The sequence below is a fragment of the Mastomys coucha genome, unplaced genomic scaffold (genome assembly GCF_008632895.1).
Source record: "Mastomys coucha isolate ucsf_1 unplaced genomic scaffold, UCSF_Mcou_1 pScaffold13, whole genome shotgun sequence".
Taxonomy (NCBI): Eukaryota; Metazoa; Chordata; class Mammalia; order Rodentia; family Muridae; genus Mastomys; species Mastomys coucha.
This window is the reverse complement of record NW_022196895.1, coordinates 83,889,782-83,908,634: the sequence shown is the minus strand read 5'-3', so window position 1 is coordinate 83,908,634 and position 18,853 is coordinate 83,889,782.

Here is an 18,853-nt window from a genome sequence, read left to right as displayed (position 1 = left end):
TAATAAAATATTTTAATGGAGAAAAAAATTAAACTGCTCATTATTGTGGGGCAGTTAAGGCAAAGTAAAGATAAAAGAAAAGATAAATGCAGGGATCTGTGCTTGCTACTTATGTGTAGTGAACTTTCTTCTTATGACCTGCCTAGGAAGTGATGGCGCTCACATTCAGGATGAGGACTCTCACCTCATTTCACAATCAAGACAATTCACCACAGAGATACCTACAGGTCAACCTAGTTTAGATGATTCCTCATTAAGACTCTCTTTCCAGGTAATTTTATCTGGTGTCAAGTGGACAATTAAAGCTTCCCAGGACAAGCCTGTAAAGAGCAACACAAAAACTTTTTGAAGAATTCTGATAATAGTCACAATTTTAATTGTTTTATATACTGTGGACCTAAGATTGTACCAACTCTTCTAATCTCAATCAGAATACAGTAAGATAGGTTCTATTTTATCCTCATTTAGAAAAGAAGACACCAAGACGATAACAAGTTGCAACACTGTCTCAATATCAAACAATTAGCAGCCTCTGGAGTTACATTTGTATGCATGCTTTCTGGGTACAAATCTTTGAACCGATATTATATCACCAGTCACCTTGCATCTGCAGAAACATTTTCCCTCATGAATTTCATTCACAACCCTTCCCATTTTTTTTTTTTTTTTTTTTTTTTTTTTTTTTTAGCTTACTCTCCTTGATGGCTTTGAAATGGAGAAATAAAACCAGAAGGGCTGCAAGCAAAAAACACAATCTTCTTCCACTTGCTTTATTTGTAAATATACAAATGTACATTTATTATACAGGCTCTGTGGATCACTACAGTAATAAACTAAAAAGAGCATGCATCCGCATTGAAAGATACAAGGGGATCCACATGCAGATTGAAGATCACCTTTGCTGGCACAGGCAGCATAATAGGCAGGTGCAGCTGGGAGACTAGGTATGGAGATAGCCAATTGCTGAGGCACTTAAACACTGTGGTGATAGTGTGAAGAGGAAAGTGCATGTTTACCCTGTTTCTACCCAAGGAACAAAGACCTTTGAAACAGTCCTAAATCTCCTTTTATGTTAAGACATACATACAGGACTAAGTAAAGGCCCTGAGTGTAAGGAGGGAAGACTTGAAAAGACCATTACATCATTGAAGCTCACATTAGTGGTTAGAGGACAAAAAGTGCACGTACAAAAGGAGCCACAACTGAGGTTCTTCACACCCTCTAAATGACAGATAGAAGCTTCATAACCCTAGCTTGGAAAGCCACTTTACCCTGCATAAATTCTGCCCCCAGGTATAAGTGGTAGACTTTTTATAAGGAACCCCAGTTGTCTCTCCATGAGTGATGCATGTTTGTGTGAGTGAGTACACATGGACAGAAGTTTCGGAAGTCATAGGTTGATGCTGGATGTCTTCATCAATCACTCTCTATTTTGTTTTTTGAGATAAAGTTTTTCACTAAACCTAGAGTTTTATCAATCTGGCTAAATTAGCTGGTCAGCAAGCTAAGCCCAGGAATCCTTTCTGTCTTCTGTTGTCCAGTAGTGGAACTATAGGCATATGCCAGGGTGAATGTGTGGAAGTGATAGGAAATTATGCTAAAGGTCAAATTCAGGTTCACATGCTTTCTAGACAAGTACTTTACTGATTGAATCTTATTCCCAGCTCCATCCAAATATCTATCCTATTGACTTTACTGTGCTTATAGGCAACTGTGAAACACCTGGTGTGGGTGGTGGGAAAAAAACCCAGCAACCATCCTTTGCAAGAGCAATAAGCACTCTTATCCACTAAGCCATGTCTCCAGTCCCCATAACTAAAATATGTATCATATGCAGGAATCACAGGCAGTTACAAAGGAATGCTCTAAGAAGGAATATGTGTAACAAGAAAGAATATTGCTAATATGAATTGAGGACTCTTGACTCTTGACTGTCTATTGTGAAAATATATAGCACTGAAAACCTCCTCTTAATTCTCTTACATCTGGGATATATATTATCATGGTGGAAAAGGACAAGATTCCTTGAATATAGGACATGCTTCATCAAGGCAAGGAGTCAAAAACAATATCAGGTCCATCAGGTAAAGGAAGAGATTAATGTTATTTTCCAGTACTTCAAAGATGCAGGATTGTGCTTCTTACCACATCCCTGTTTTAAAATCACTTGTTTGGTAACGGCAACAGCCAGATGGATCCCTGAGAATGACAGGAAATTATTGCAAACTTAATAAGATGGCGTTATTAATTGTAGCTGAGTTTCTGGAAGTTTATCTGTATACTATCATATCCACATAGCCTCTGGCACTGGTGGTTCAGCTGTTCATCTTGACAATGCTTTTCCAATTTTTAAAAGCAGAAGATGCACTGTGTTTCTGCAAAGAGGAATTGGATGCCTTTAGAAGAACAGATTTGAAACCTTCAGATTCTATGTATAATAAAGTCCAGAAATGTCATGACTTGCTTGAAATACAACTGAATATTAAAACAATTGAACTAATAGCATGAAAAAAATTTTTTCCAGTGAGCAGGAAATAGCATGTACAATAGATGCCTTTAAAAGGCACAGGCTAAGGAGGCAAGATAAATCCCACAATGCACCATGGACTTGGTTACTTTTATAAGGCTTCACTGTCTTTGGATATATGAGTTTATCTTTCTAGGACAAGAGACAAATAACCTCTGTATCTATTTACCAATTAACTCTGGAGTCTAAGTCAGAAAGGTTGCTGCAACAGAAAGGCAGTTTTGACTCTTGTTCCATGGGATACCCCAAACTCAGTTGTATTGGTGATGCTTGTTAGGGGAGGAAGATATCAGAGACATATCTCCAGAGCTTCAGAGTAGAGAAATGCCTTATTTCTGTTTGAACACTGTCTTTGTGCTTAATTTTGAGTCCTAGTAGAGTTTGAATAGCAAATATAACAGACTCCATGCAACTGTTGCTTATATAAGGCAGTACCTGAGCAAGAGATGCTAGAACAATACTTAAAATGTGGATTTTGTAAAAGAAATAACAATAAAAGGCAGAACAGGGGAGTATTATAGCAACCAAGGAGAGAAAGCAGGTAGTGTGTATTACATTTCAAAGAGAAAATGGGGAGGCTGAAGTATTGGAGGAGTCAGCTGGAAGTGCAGCATTGAGAGTTATTCCTGGCATGTTGAGAAACTCAGGGAACAAATTTCAATTTCTGTTCAGCAGTGGGCAGAAATGGCTCCAATCAAGTACTCATGCTGTGTCTATCCATCAGTGGGACATACCTTAGAAATATTCTAGTCTTGGTTAATTCATGTAGAAGATCTCCAACACATAACTTTTAATAAATGATATGCCTCTTGGAAATCAAACAGGTATAATATCAGGAGAGTTGAACAGTGACAGTTTATTTACCTAATATAGTTTCTAGATTGAATTGTATGGTGGTAAGGTTGTATGACATAATGTATCCCTACTCTCTTCTTTCCCTCTGTCTGTTCTCTTATAAATTTACCCAATATTTGATGGATGTAGAATCTGCTACATTTTGAAAGAATAGTCACCCACAGTGATCCCACTACAATGATTAGGTGTCTCCTACAGATATTAACATGATTTCAACCCCAAATAATACTTCAATTCCAATGTAATAGTTAGAAGTAACCCAGCTAATGCATAGCTTTAGTTCTTACCACAGAAAGTATAAGATAATAAATGCTATTTAATATGTTAAACCTTTATATTGTACTAGATAACTAATATAGATCTGGTACTATCATGCAGATACTTTTATATGGATTCCCATGATTTACAATTGTATATTTCAATGAATTTCTTATAAATGGAAAAAGTTTTTTGGTTTTTTCGAGACAGGGTTTCTCTGTGTAGTCCTGGCTGTCCTGGAACTCACTCTGTAGACCAGGCTGGCCTCGAACTCAGAAATCCGCCTGCCTCTGCCTCCCAAGTGCTGGGATTAAAGGCGTGCACCACCACTGCCCGGCATAAATGGAAAAAGTTTTAAAGTGCTTTTAACATACCCAGTTACCAAGGATTATAGCCTAGTAACCTGTGGACAACTGTTGTTTACACTTATGATGGTGACAGATGATAACCTTTGACTCATTGTAGCGTTGTGCATAGTTTACTGCAACACACATTAAAGGAGTGCCAAAATGTAAAATTTCAAAGTTCACTTTTCTATACATATTGATTACAAAGTTAGAAAATAATAATCCAAATGTGCTGATTAGTTTTATATTAGCTTGACTCAAGTTGAAATTGTCTGAGAAGAGGGAACTCCACTTAAGGAAAGTCTCTCCGATAAGGGAAGCCCTAAAGAATCAATGGGGAGACTCATTACTTTGGGGATATGAAATCTGAAAAGGACACCTCCTGTAGTCAGACAGGAACTTGACTGGAGTGATAAAGACGCCAACCCACAAACAAAACTTTTCAACCCAAAATTTATTCTGTCTATAAGTATTATAGGCATGGGGAAGGAAGCACAGACTGAGGGAATGGCCAACCAACAAGCCATCTGTGGGCAAACACCAATCCCTAACACTATTAATAATACTCTGTTATGCTTTCAGACAGGAGCATATTGTCTGTCCTCTGAGAGATTCCACTTAGCAGCTGACTCAGACAGATGCACATACCTACATCCAAATAGTGAATGGAGCCTGGGGACTCTTATGGAAGAATAAGAGGAAGGATTGTGGGCCCAAAGAAGATAGGAACTCTATCTATAAAGACCAAGAGAGTCAACTTACTTGGATTCTTGTGGCTTTCAAGTCTGAACCACTAATCAAAGAACACACGGACTGGACCTAGGCCTCCCTGCTCATGTTTAGCAGCTATGACCTTCATGTGAGTGCTGAATGATTAGAACAGGGACTATCCCAAAAGCTGTTGCCTATACGTGGGATGTGTTCTACTATCTGGGCTACCTTGTCTGGTCTCACAGACGCTTGAAGTGCCAGGGTTGGGGGATACCCAAGGGGTTCCCACCTGCTCAAAGGAGAAGTGGCTGTGGGATGGAAAAAGGATTATGGGACGGGGTGACAGGGAGGGGAGCAATGAGCTGGATATAAAATGAATAAGCAAAATAAAATTAAATTTGAAGAAAAAGAAAGGAAAAGAAAATGCCTCTATAAGATCAGCCAATAGGCAAGCCTGTAGGATGTTTTCTTAATGAGTAATTGATGTGTGAAGGCCCAAAATCAAGGACTATACATGGTGGGACTAATTGTTCTGACAGCATGTGTATAGTAGAGGATTGCAAAGTTAATCATCAATGGGAGGAGAGGTCCTCGGCCCTGTGAAGGTTCTGTGCCCCAGTGTAGGGGAATGCCAGGGCCAATAAGTGGGAGAGGGTGGAGTGGCAAGTATGGGGAGGGGGCAGGCAACAGGGGTTTATTCTTATTGTGTTTGTTTGTTTGTTTGTTTGTTTGTTTTTTGGAGGGGAAACTGGGAAAGGAGAAATCATATGACATATAAATAAAGAAAATAGATAATAAAGAAGAAATATAATTAATCATAGTCATACTCTGATAATATTAATCATATATATATGCATATATATACTCAAATGAACAACTGCTGAATCCATTTTTGTTGTTGTTGTTTGAGTGTATATGGTATGGGGACTGACCATTTTGGGTTGTATGACTGATTAGGAGGGTTCACTTCTGGAAGAGGCCAGTTCTTCCCTCTCAGCAGCCATTTGTTACCTACAATCTTCTACATTATCAGATCAATCAATAATGCCATTGTTCAGATATTTATGTGGAGCCAGTTCTAGAAGATACAATTTCATAAAAGACTTTCTGGTATTCAGGTTCTTAATATTTTCTGCCCCCACGTCCTTGATGTTTCCTGAGCCATAAATGCAGGACCTGTGATATAGATGTATCCAACTGGGACTACATCCTATGATCTCTTAAATTTTGCATTATGTCCAGTTGTGATTTTCTGTGATGGTCTTCATTTGCTTTGAGAAGTCTCTTTGAAAGGAGGTGGTAATTTTTGTAGTTACCCAGTGTTGTAAACTCACATCTGAAGATTCAGATGAGTAATTTAAAGTCACAGATATTGGCATTTTAAAATTACCACTTTTATTACTATGATCTCAGTTTCCTTCTATGTTAATTAATATTTCCATGCTCTGTTTATGAAAGACAGATGGGAAAATTCATCAAATTACACATTAGACTCTACAAAGCTATAGATACAGAGCAGTAAGGAAGTAAAATAATACTCATCACATTACTGGAAATAGACTACAATCAACTTCTTTAATACTGATCAAACATATGTAATATACAATTAGTGTTCACAGAATGAGGCACTATGGTATGAAAATGCCACTGATCAAGGGTGTTAATTAGTTGCTGAAAAATTCAAGCATGTTGTTTTGTCTGACTCAAACAGAGAATCCCTGATGTTCTAAGATCTTGATTTGTACTACATATACTCTCTTTATGAATTTTTATTTGACAGATGATTTGCCAATAGAGTAGATTTCTACACATATTGGTCAGATATAACTTTGTCTTATGTGGGTAGAGATATAAACAGGTCAGTGGGTAAATTTACACTGTGCCAAAAAACATTTTATTCTACCAAACTCCCTAAATCTAGACTTGAGTTTATTGATTGGAGTAGCATTATAAGACTAGCCTTTATTATTTTATGATTAGTAGAGAAAGTTAGCAAGTTTTGTCTTAAAGGTCTTTTTTTTTTTAATTTGGTACTTTCTTTATTTACATGTCATATGCTATCTCTTTTCCCAGTTTCCTCCCCCCCAAAAAAGAAACACACACACACACACACACACACACACACACACACACCAAAAAAACAAAAATGAAAACAAAAAAAACCAAAAACTCTCTTCCCTCCCCCTTCCCCCTGCTCACCAACCCACCCTGTCCTGCTTCCTGGCCCTGGCATTCCCCTACATTGGGGCATAAAATATTCACAGAACCAAGGGCCTCTCCTCCCATTGATGACTGACTTGGCCATCCTCTGCTATACACACGCTGCCAGAGCCATGAGTCCCACCATGTGTACTCATTGGTTGGTGGTTTAGTGCCTTGGGAACTCTGAGGGTACTAGTTAGTTCATATTGTTGTTTATCCTAAAGGGCTACAAACCCTTCAGCTCCTTGGGTCCTTTCCTAGCTCCTTCATTGGGGATCCTGCACTCAGTCCAATGAATGACTGTGAGCCTCTCCTACTGTATTAATCAGGTACTGTCAGAGCCTCTCAGGAGACAGCTATATCAGGTTCCTGTCAGTCAGCACTTGCCAGCATCCACATTAGTGACTGGATTTAATGATTGAATATGGGAAGAATTCCCAGTTAGAGCAGTCTCTGGATTGTCCTTCCTTTAGTCTCTGCTCCATAGTTAATCTCTGCAACTCCTTCCATGGGTATTTTGTTCCAACTTTTAAGAAGGAATGAAACATCCACACTTTGGTCTTCATTTTTCTTGAGTTTCTTGTGGTTTGTGGATTGTACTTTGTGTATTCCGATCTTCTGGGCTAATATCCACTTATCAGAGAGTGCATAAAGGTCTTTTTAAAAAAAATTAATTTAATTTTTTTTACAGTCCAGATTTTATTCCCCTCCTAGCCCACCCTCTGACTGTTGCCCATCCCATACCTCCTCCCCACCACCCTGTCTCTACAAGGATATCCCCATCTCCCCACTAACCCCCAACCCACCAGACCCCTAAACTCCCTGTGGCCTCCAGCCTGACTGCCAATTAAGCTACAGAGCAATAGCGATAAAAAAAACTGCATATTATTGGTACAGAGACAGACATGTTGCCTTAAAGATCTTAATAATCTCTTGATGAAATAAATTTAAGACTTCATATTAGCTAGTCATTAACAGTTAGTAATAAGTGTAAAGGCATTTGGTTTGAAAGCTTCGTACTTATTACAGAAATTAGCTTATATTTTCTACTTCAGAAAGGAGAACCGTTATATAAAACTAACAGAAAATACTGCAAAGACCAAACAGTCTAAATCTGCAGAGGACTTGAGTCTGAGTATGGTAAGAGTGGACATTTAAGTTCAGTTTAGGGTACAGAGAATGAATGAGACAATGTTGTGTGAAGTTGCTAATTCAATTGGCTGCACACTCAACTTCTTTTAAAAAATGTATCTTAATTTTATTTACAGGTATGTATGTATCTATGTGTGTGTTCATATTTGTTCACATACATGTAAGAACCAGAAGAGTTATAGGAGGTCCTGAAAGCTAAGGATTGAACTGGGGTACTCTGAAAGACCATGAAATACTCCTTTAGAGACTGCACTTTATAAGCATGTCTAAATGGTTTGATTAAGAGTGCCACCTTCATTTCCACTCACATCAACAGTTCTTCTCTTGTTGGTCTTCTATGGGTTGAAGAACGTCAGTATTCCCTTGTAGTCTGTACAATCTACTTTTCTTTTTGCTGTCACAAAGTACCTAACAAAATCAGTTTGAGGGAACATTTATCATGGCTCACAGTTTGATTGCACACTTCATCATGGTGAGGAAATCAAGGCAGTAGAAACTTAAGACAACCAGCAGTAGTACAACTGTACTGAGGACCCCCCCCCAAAAAAAAAAAACTGGATGCTGGTTCTTAGTTGGCTTTCTTCATTTTATTCAGTCTGGATTTTCAGCCCATGTAATGACTGACTACATTTAGTAGGTGTTTCTATCTCAATTAACCCAATCTGAGAGCTCCATTACAAAAATGTAGAGACTACTGTCTTCTTGTTGATTTTAAAATTCATCCAAGTTGACAATCAACATTTCCCACTATAAAACTATATATTTACTTTAATGTTCTACCAGAATAATACATATTAATTAATTATCTGTATATTTATGAATAGGTCCCTGGTTGGTCTTATGTACATATTCTGATTTTATAGACAATTATTAAGCTGGAAATTTATGAAATACAGTTTGTATCAAATTTAAGAGAGCATACAAGTTTAAGAAAGTTAATTCTATCAGGATTGCATTTCTATAGTAACATGTATATATAAAAAATCATTCTAAATAGCTAATGTATAAGAATGAAGGAGTCTGTTGGCATTGAGATGCAATAACAAAACAAAGGAAAAATGAACAAACATTCAGAAGTTAAAAAGTTATTGAAAGTATGTTTATACATCTTTTAGTTCAACAACATGGACTGCTTAATTAGATCAAATGACTTGTTAATCTTAAGAACATACATTTACAAGGAATCTATCTACCACACAGTTAAATAAGAGACCAAGGTAAACTATTATTTACTTCTTAAAATTCTTCAAATATAACAAGATAATCATCTAAATCCCTCAGCAATATAAAGCTAACATGTGCTAACAATAACTAACAATGTGCTAGTGGTATCTCTTTTGAGCTGTAGACTTAGTGTGGAATGTATCAGAGGCTTGAGAATAGGACTCACAGAGAATATGTGCATATCAAAAAAATTAAAACAGAAGTTCATATCTAGAATTAAAATATGCCTTCTTTAGTGAGAGTAAGAGAAATAATTAAAATATTCTGGAGAAAAGATAAAATCAAAATCAGTGAACAGTGCTAACTAGATTGGTGTTTAAAATTTGGAGTTGAAAATACTATACTCAACATAGAGTAGTTGAGTATAAGTACGAAGACTATTAACAAGAAATAGACATCTGAAGTTTGTCACGTGTCCAATATTTCCTGAATATATCACATTACCCTTTAGAAATGGTAATGCATAATCTGGGCCACTGCATGTTGAAAGTATGGAATTTGCTTTTAGATTTTACATAAGTTTATAATTAAAAGATTGTCATGGGTTTCAGAGGAGATTTTGTACTTCAAAACCATGTTGAGACAACAAATAGAGGGACTTTTGGAACTGGGTCAAATGTACTTTGTGTTATGATATAACCATATCCCCATGAGGACCAGGTAGTTGAATTTATTGGAGAGAATGAGAATGTCCCCTATTGGATCATATGCTTGAGTACTTGGTCTTCATTTGGTGGAACTTCCTGAAAATGATTGGAGGGGTGGCTTTGTTGAATCAGTTGTGTCACCCAGATCAGGCTTTCAGTGTCAAAAAGACTCTTATCAATCACATTGTGTCTACCTATGCCTCCAGCTTGCAATTTTGAGATATGAGCTTCAAGCTGTTCTTGGTGTCATGACTTTGCTCCACCAGCATAAATTCTCACCTGCTGAAGCTAGAAACCCAATTAAATTTTTACTCTTAATAGTTCCCTTGGTCATGTTGTTTTACCACAGGAAATGAAACCTAACTAATTCACCATCCACTATACCTGTGAAGAAGGAAGATAAGATGTTCATAGCAGTCTTAAGATGAATATGCAAATTTAATTTATAATATATTCTTCTGAATGATAGAGTAACTTTAAAAACCATGAATCTGCTTTATTATAACTGGTGTTAGATATTTAATATAGAATGTTTTGATAAATACCTTGGTATATTGACATTGTAATTGTAGACCTTTAATAACCAGGAAATATGAATTCAAGGTTATATAGTCTTCTAAAAATACACAAACATGGAGCCAGGGTCTGTGAAGGGGTTCTACCATTAGTGGGAAGGCACCTATAAGATTCTCCATAGGAGGTCATACATTTCTTTTAGTATACATACAACCTGAGCTGGTGATTCTGACTACACAGATGCCAACACACCAAATATAAGTAATTGAAACAAAATTGTTATTGCACTATTCTGAGAAGAACTAAAATTTAAAGGATCTTTTTGGAGCAGACCAAAATAAATCTGAGATATGCTGCTTCATGAACCCAAAATATGTCACACACACATACAAATACACAAACACACACACACACACATGCACACACACACAACTTATATGCTAGCCCACAAAAAAATTACTACCATGATTTTTAAGCAAAATTGATATTGAGCTGGGCAGTTGTGGTGCATGCCTTTAATCCCAGCACTTGGGAGGCAGAGGCAGGTGGATTTCTGAGCTCAAGGCCAGCCTTGTCTACAGAGTGAGTTCCAGGACAGCCAGGGCTACACAGAGAAACCCTGTCTCAAAAAACAAACAAAAAAAGTGCTATTATAAAGGCTCCTCTTTTGATGTGTTAGAAATCAAGGTTGTTGAAAGCCAAGTTAGCCATTTATCTCAGGTGCTGTGAAGTACATTGGATTAATGACTGAATTGCTGTCAAGTCCTTCCATAGTGAAATGATTAATGAACTAATTAATGCTAAGAAAAAGTAGCCTGGTTCCTACTGACTGAATGAAATAAGGTTGAAAAACTAAAAACCCAGAACAGATAAAAACAATTCAGAAATTATTCTAAAACTGATTTTATGGCAATCCAGTCTAGAAATCCTGCCTGGTTTACTACCAGGCCTTTAACACCATGGATTATCAATGGAAGCAGCTAGCGAAGTATTCATGTCTCTGGTATAACCAGAGAGCTCTCCTAAGTAAACCAGAGTCCCGTCAGTGATTCTTCCATCAAGAGCTCTGAGTGTTCCTGGGGACTATGGGGAATATCTGCATATCTGTTGTGAGAAGTAGCTCCAGTGGGAAGTGTTCAGAGTGTGCAGGGTCTTAGGATCAATGTAGATCATCAGCAGATCCAGAAACTGAGAAGAACAGTGGTAATGGTGGCCGTTACACACTTTCTGACAGCAACCAATGTATACTAACATTTTCTAAACTAATTAGTAAATAATTTTATCAGTATAGCAAACATTAAAGTCCAATTAGTTTTACTTTATATAAACCTTAAATAAAATATATAAGTTTAACACAAGCCAACAAATCATAGTAACCCACACAAATAAGATATGCATTCCTGCCTAAATAGCAATACTATTATCTAGTGCAGAAGGATTGAAGTTTGACCTTGGCTTGCCTTTTTTTCCCATATGAAATAAGTAGATTATAATTTTAATTTATAGTCAAAGAACTATTTGTACAGCATGTTAAGAAGCAGAATGGCTTACTTAAATAGTATTAAAGAAAATAAACCTATTTTTGTGCAGAATGATTTTATGTATCATCTACATTAACCAAAACTTAGGTGTTAGGAGTGACTATACATTGTTAGCAGTAGCTCTATTGGGAACAGGTATGCTATAATGCTTGAGAGCATCATTCTGGCATCTGACTTTTGAAGTTTGAATCCCAACTTTTTTTTTTTAATTTATTTTTTGCACTCCATATTCCATTCCCTGCCCTGCATCTACCTTCCAAATTCTCCACATTCCACACCTCCTCCCTATCTCTTCACCTCCACTCTCCATGTGGATGCCCCCACCCACCACCCCACCTGACCTCTAAACTCCCTGGGGACGCCAGTCTCTTGAGGGATAATTGCATCTTCTCTGAATGAACACATACCCAGATGTCCTCTACTATATGTGTGTTGGGGGCCTCATATCAGCTGTGTGTTTGGTGGTCCAGTGTTTGAGAGATCTCGGGGGTCCAGATTAATTGAGACTGCTGTTCCTCCTTCAGGATCACCCTTCTCAGCTTCTTTCAGCCTTCCTTAATTCAACAACAGGGGTCAGCTGCTTCTGTCCATTGGTTGGGTGCAAATATCTGCATCTGACTCTTTCAGCTGCTTGTTGGGTCTTTCAGATGATAGACCCCTTTTTGTGAGCACTTCATAGCTTCAGTAATAGTGTCAGGTCTTGGGACCTCCCCTTGAGCAGCATCCCACTTTGGGCCTGTCATTGGACCTTCTTTTCCTCAGATTCCTCTCCATTTTCACCCCTGTAATTCTTTCAGACAGTAACAATTATGGGTCAGAGATGTGACTGTGGGATGGCAACCCCATCCCTAACTGATGCCCTGTCTTCGAGCTGTAGGTGGGCTCTATAAGTTCCCTCTCTGTACTGTCGGACATTTCATCCAAGATCTCTCTCTTTTATTCCTGAGAGTCTCTTCCCAGGAATAAAGTCTCTTCCTCCGAGGTCTGGTGCATTCTGGAGCCCCACCTCCACCTCCTATTTCCTGAGGTTGCCGTTTTCCATTCTTTTTGCTGGCTTTCAGGGTTTCAGTCCTTTTCTCCCACCCAATACCAGATCAGGTTCCTTCCTCTTTCTTCCCCACTACCTCCCCACCCCCTATTCACTTTCCCTATCAGGTACATCCCCACTTGTGATTGTTTTCTTCACTCTCCCAAGTGAGACTGAGTTGTCCTCATTTGGGCACTTCAGCTAATGCTTGAGAGTATCATTCTGGCATCTGACTTTTTTTTCTCTCTTTTTTTTATTAGATATTTTCTTTATTTACAATATTTCCTTTCCCAGGTTCCCCTCTAAAAAAATAATAAAATAAAATAAAACTAAAACAAACCCCTGTTCTCTCCCTCCTCCCCCTGCTCACCACCGCACCCCCTCCTGCTTACTGTCCCTGGCATTCTTCCAAGTGTGGATGCTTCGTTCCTTCTTAAAAGGGGGAACAAAAATACCCATGGAAGGAGTTGTAGAGACTACCTATGGAGCAGAGACTAAAGGAAGGAAAATTCAGAGACTGCTCCACCTGGGAATACTTCCCATATTCAATCATCAAATCCAGACACTATTGTGGATGTCAGGAGCCTGATATAGCTGTCTCCTGAGAGGCTCTCTGGCATCTGACTTTTGAAGTTTGAATTCTAAATTTTCAAATCTTTATGTTGCAACCTAGGTCAGGAAGGTTGTTTTGAGATTATATTTTCAACTAATATCAGAAGTTACATCCATAAAGTTTCTCCAATATGACTTTGTATACATAAGCTGAACCGCTGAACAAAGATGACATCAATGAACATGCCAAACTAGACAGAGAAAAGACCAGGAAGAATCAACCTATAAAAAGAACTGTATGCAAATGTGGAAAGGTGGGAATGGGAGTGGTTGGCTTCTTTAGGAGAGATCACGCCAATTGCTTGTGTAGTGCTGATATTATCAGCCTTGAAAACATAATACAAATATCATTTTATAGAACAAATAATGTATATTTAGGAATATGTATATTACTGTATATGCATACAATAACAATTAGTGAAAAAGAGGTCATGAAGTTGAGTGATAAGTGAAGGATTTATGGAAGAATTTGGAGAGATGAAAGGCTGAGAACTATTGTAATTAAATTGTAATCTCAAAATTAAAAAGATAATGAATATGATGATAAGTTAAAATAAACAGAAAAAGGTAACCATAAGACGAAAAGAAATTTGAATTTTTCATTCTTAACTCTGGAACTTATTTTTATACTAAAAGTAACCTACCCATCCCACCAAAAAATGTTGTAAGAATATTGGAAGGAATACACAGACTGAAGAGAGGAATAAGCATAGCCAAGTGATCATAGGGAAAAAAGTTATGATTATTGAAATACTAAATAGCATTAAGAACACAAAAGAAAACAACAATCGAATAACTGCAATCATCATATACCATTCAATAACAAATGTAAATATTATTGGCCTCAACTCTACAATCAAAAGAAAAAAGTTATTTGAATTGATTAGGAAACAAAATACGCATATCTGATATCTGTAAGAAACTCATCTCACTTTCAAAGACAGGAACCATATTAAGTAAAGGATTCAAAGGAAAGATCCAAGTAAATGGGACCAGGATTTGAGCAGATTACTTTCCTAATACCTGACAAAACAGACCTTAAATGAAAACTAATCAGAAGCTATAAAGACAGACAAAATTCTAATCAAGGGACCAATTAGCCAAGAATATCATAAAATTCTATGCATATATACACCAAACAGTGACACACCCAATTTCTTAAAAAATATTTCACTTAGCTTAAAGACACAGATTTTTAGCTCCAACTCAGTAAGAGTAGTAAATTTTAATGCTCCATTTTTCAATATATAGGTAATCTGGATAAATATTAAACAGAGAAATATCAAAAATAAATAACATTCTTCATCAAATGGAGCTAATAGAATACTCTAAGCACTCATGTATCCTATATGATCACAGTTCAATAAAACTTCAATTCACTAAATACCTAGTGATTTAAAAAATTACATAGATTAAACTACATTTTACTGACTGATGGATGATGGGTCAGAAAAGAAATCATGAATTTTTAAAAATTTCACGAGTTATCTAATAAGCATCTATGTAAATAAACAACAAAGCTACAGGCTGCTTTCTCTACTGAAAACAGAAAAAAGTCACAATAAATTATTTGAAAAACAAATATATTAATGGATTTTTAAAAAGATTACTCATCATGACCAAGTTTTGTCTTATCCTGAAGATTTAGCATACATAATTAACTAAATGTAATAACTTACATAAGTAGATTTAAAAATAAAACTATATGATCATCTCAATAGGTATGGAGAAGGACTTTGACAAAAATTCAACAGATTTTTATGATAAAAGTCCTAGAGAGACAACTATATCAGGCTCCTGTCAGCCAGCACTTGTTGGCATTCATAATAGTGTCTAGATTTAATGATTGAATATGGGAAGGATTCCCATGTGGAGCAGTCTCTGAATAGTCCTTCCTTCAGTCTCTGCTCCATAGTTTGTCTCTGTAACTCCTTCCATGGGCATTTTCTTCCTTCTTTTAAGAAGGAACAAAGTATCCACGGAGCCTAATATAGCTGTCTTCTGAGAGGCTCTGACAGTACCCCACTAATACAGAAGCAGATCCTCATAACCATCCATTGGACTGAGCACAGGTTCCCCAATGAAGGAGCTAGAGAAAGGACCCAAGGAGCTGAAGGGGTTTGCAGTCCCTTAGGATGAACAACAATATGAACTAACTAGTACCCTCAGAGATCCCATGGACTAAACCACCAACCAATGAGTACACATGGTGGGACTCATGGCTCTGGCAGCGTATGTATAGCAGAGGATGGCCAAGTCGTTCATCAATGGGAGGAGAGGCCCTTGGTCCTGTGAATGTTTTATGCCCCAGTGTAGGGGAATATCAGGGCCAGGAAGCAGGAGAGTGTGGGTTGTTGAGCAGGGGGAGGGGGGAGGGAACAGGTTATTTTATTATTATTTTTTCTTTTTTTTTTCTCTTTTTTTTTTTCGGGGGAAACTGGGAAAGGAGATACCATATGACATGTAAATAAAGAAAATATCTAATAAAAATAAGTATATCAAAAATATCTAATAAAAATAAGTAATTATCAAAAAAAAATTCCTAGAGAAAGTAGGAATGAAGGGAACATACTTCATCATAATTAATACTTTATATGATGAACCTCAGTCAATAGTATCCTAAATGAAGAAAAAAATGTTAAATTTTGTATTAAAATAAGGACCTAGAGCTATTTACTCTCAACAGTCCTTTTCAATACTGTGCTTGAAGCCCTAGCTAGCATTGTAAGACAAGAGGAGAAAATTTAAATGGCTATAAATATGAACATTAGTCAAATTGTTCCTGTTGTAGATAATATATTACACATAACAAATCCTAAAATTCAACCAGGAAATTTAAAATTATCAACACTTTGAGCAAAGTGGCATTACAACGTCAACTTCCAAATTTCAGCCGTAGACAGTGAGATAGTAGGGCACAGATGCTATGAAGAGGAACTTGGAAGACATCTGAGATGTTTTCAGTGAAGTTGTGTCACTTTGTGAAATGATATTCTGCCCCAAATTCATAGATTACCTAACAAAACCCACAGTATCAAACATGAGAAATCTCCCTTTGGATTGCTAGTCAGAAGGATTGAAATGTTAAAAACTTCCAAAATAATATAGGTTGTTACTACTGCACTTTGTTACCTCCAAAAAAAATCTTGGAATTAAAATTGACCTTTTCAAGACATCTCCACTCCGTTTATAGGTATTGGAACATCTCATGTAAAACAGTGTTGATTGGATTAAATGCATATGGCTGGAAGGCCAAGTAGGAAAGCTAAAATTATATGTGGCTGACATAACCATAAACCTATGTGTAGGGGATTTATCACAACAATAGAGAACTCAAATTAATATTCCTTTAATTTCAGAAACAGCTTATAAAATGATATTAAAATGTGTTATAGTCCTGAAAAAGTTATTATAAAAAATTATCAAGGGTGATTACAGATTCTATAGCTTCTCAATAAATAGAATAGAGCAGGAATTTAGACTAGGAGCCACTGCCTTGCCTTTAAAATGCCTTACCAATAGGACTGTATATAGCGAGCAGTAGCCCTTAACCAAAGAAAATTTACAGTCACTTGAGCATCTGGTGCAAGAAAAATTGGATGCTAAACATATTGAGGAGTCTCCTATTCCTTGGAATTATCCTGTATTTCTAATAAAAAAAAAAAAGAAGAAAAAAGCACATGAAAGTTAGACTCTCTTGCTGATATTTACACATACTTTGGACACAAGAGTTAGAAAATAATCTGGAACTTTTCTGGATGCATCTTCCCTGAGAACATTCTCCCATGAAAACTCAGCAATATTGTGATGCACAAAAGACTGGCATGGTGAGACCACTGGCTGACATGCCAATATAGAGAGGATCCTCCAAGACCTTGCCTCTAGATGAAACACCACAAGCAATTAATGATGGCTGAAAGAGGAAGAATCAGTGTTCTCCAGGGTTAAGTCTCCTGATATCTTATCTACTCCCAAATTTTTATCCTCAAACACTTGTACTAAACAGACTTAACAGAATCCCTCTAACCTCTCTCTCTATGTCTTTCTGTCTGTCTGTCTCACACACACACACACACACTCTCTCTCTCTCTCTCACACACACACATAAGGAATTGTATGCATGTGTATGTGTGTGTGCATGTGTGTGTATTGATAATAATTAAGTCATGAATATGAGAGAAAGAGGACACATGGAGACTAGGAATGTAAGGGTGGAAATAGTGTCAATACAATACCCATGTATTAAATAGAAAAAGAGAAAAATATTTTCTCCAAATGTTCTCAATGTCAGTGCTATGTGTTACAAATATGAGAGGTACAGAGGTACAAGTGATAGGGAAATATGATTAATGATCCATTTTTGTATGTATATATACATATATATGTATATATATATGTTACCTATCATTATATTTATATTATACAATTATGTTTCCTATAGAGTTAGACACACACACACACACAGAGACAGACAGACAGACAGAGAGAGAGAGAGAGAGAGAGAGAGAGAGAGAGAGAGAGAGAGAGAGAGAGAGAGAGATGAATCATCTTGAATACTTGTATGGCAATAATCCTCATGCTGATTTAAAATATTTAAGACTGATGTCTGGTGTTTTAAAATTGAGTGATTTGGAGTAAAATCTGGATGTGCCATAGCAGTATTTTTGAAGCAGCCCTTATTCTTCTGAAATCGTGTTTTCCACTATCCAAGGTTTAAAACCCACTTCAGATGTATTTCAAATTCTTGTCAGTGCCTACCAACAAGAAGAAAGGAATACATGAAGCCCTGAGTGCAGTGGAGCCATTAAAGTACTCTCACACTATTTTTATCCAAATAGAAACAGTGACTTATCCTTACTATCATCTTCGGCATTTGTTTTTCTTTGAGCTATATAAGAAGAGTGAAGTATCCTGTGAATCATGATTTAAGTGAGCTGCCTTCCTTGTGAGTCACATTCTGTTAGCCTCCATTTATATCCATCAAATGATATGCTGCTAAAAGCAGAAATCACATCTTAAATTCTGTAGACAGTAATGTAAACATAAATTTAAAATGTGAAGTAATAATCTTGAGATGGTCAATGTTTGCTGTCATAGAGGAGGAAATTATTCTTCAATGCAGTAGAATACAGATACTATTGATATATCTATCTCTCCTAGCATTTATTGTGGAGGAGAAAAACATTCCAAGTTGTTATTGTGGAATGATTAGGCTTCCAATCAGCAAAAATTAA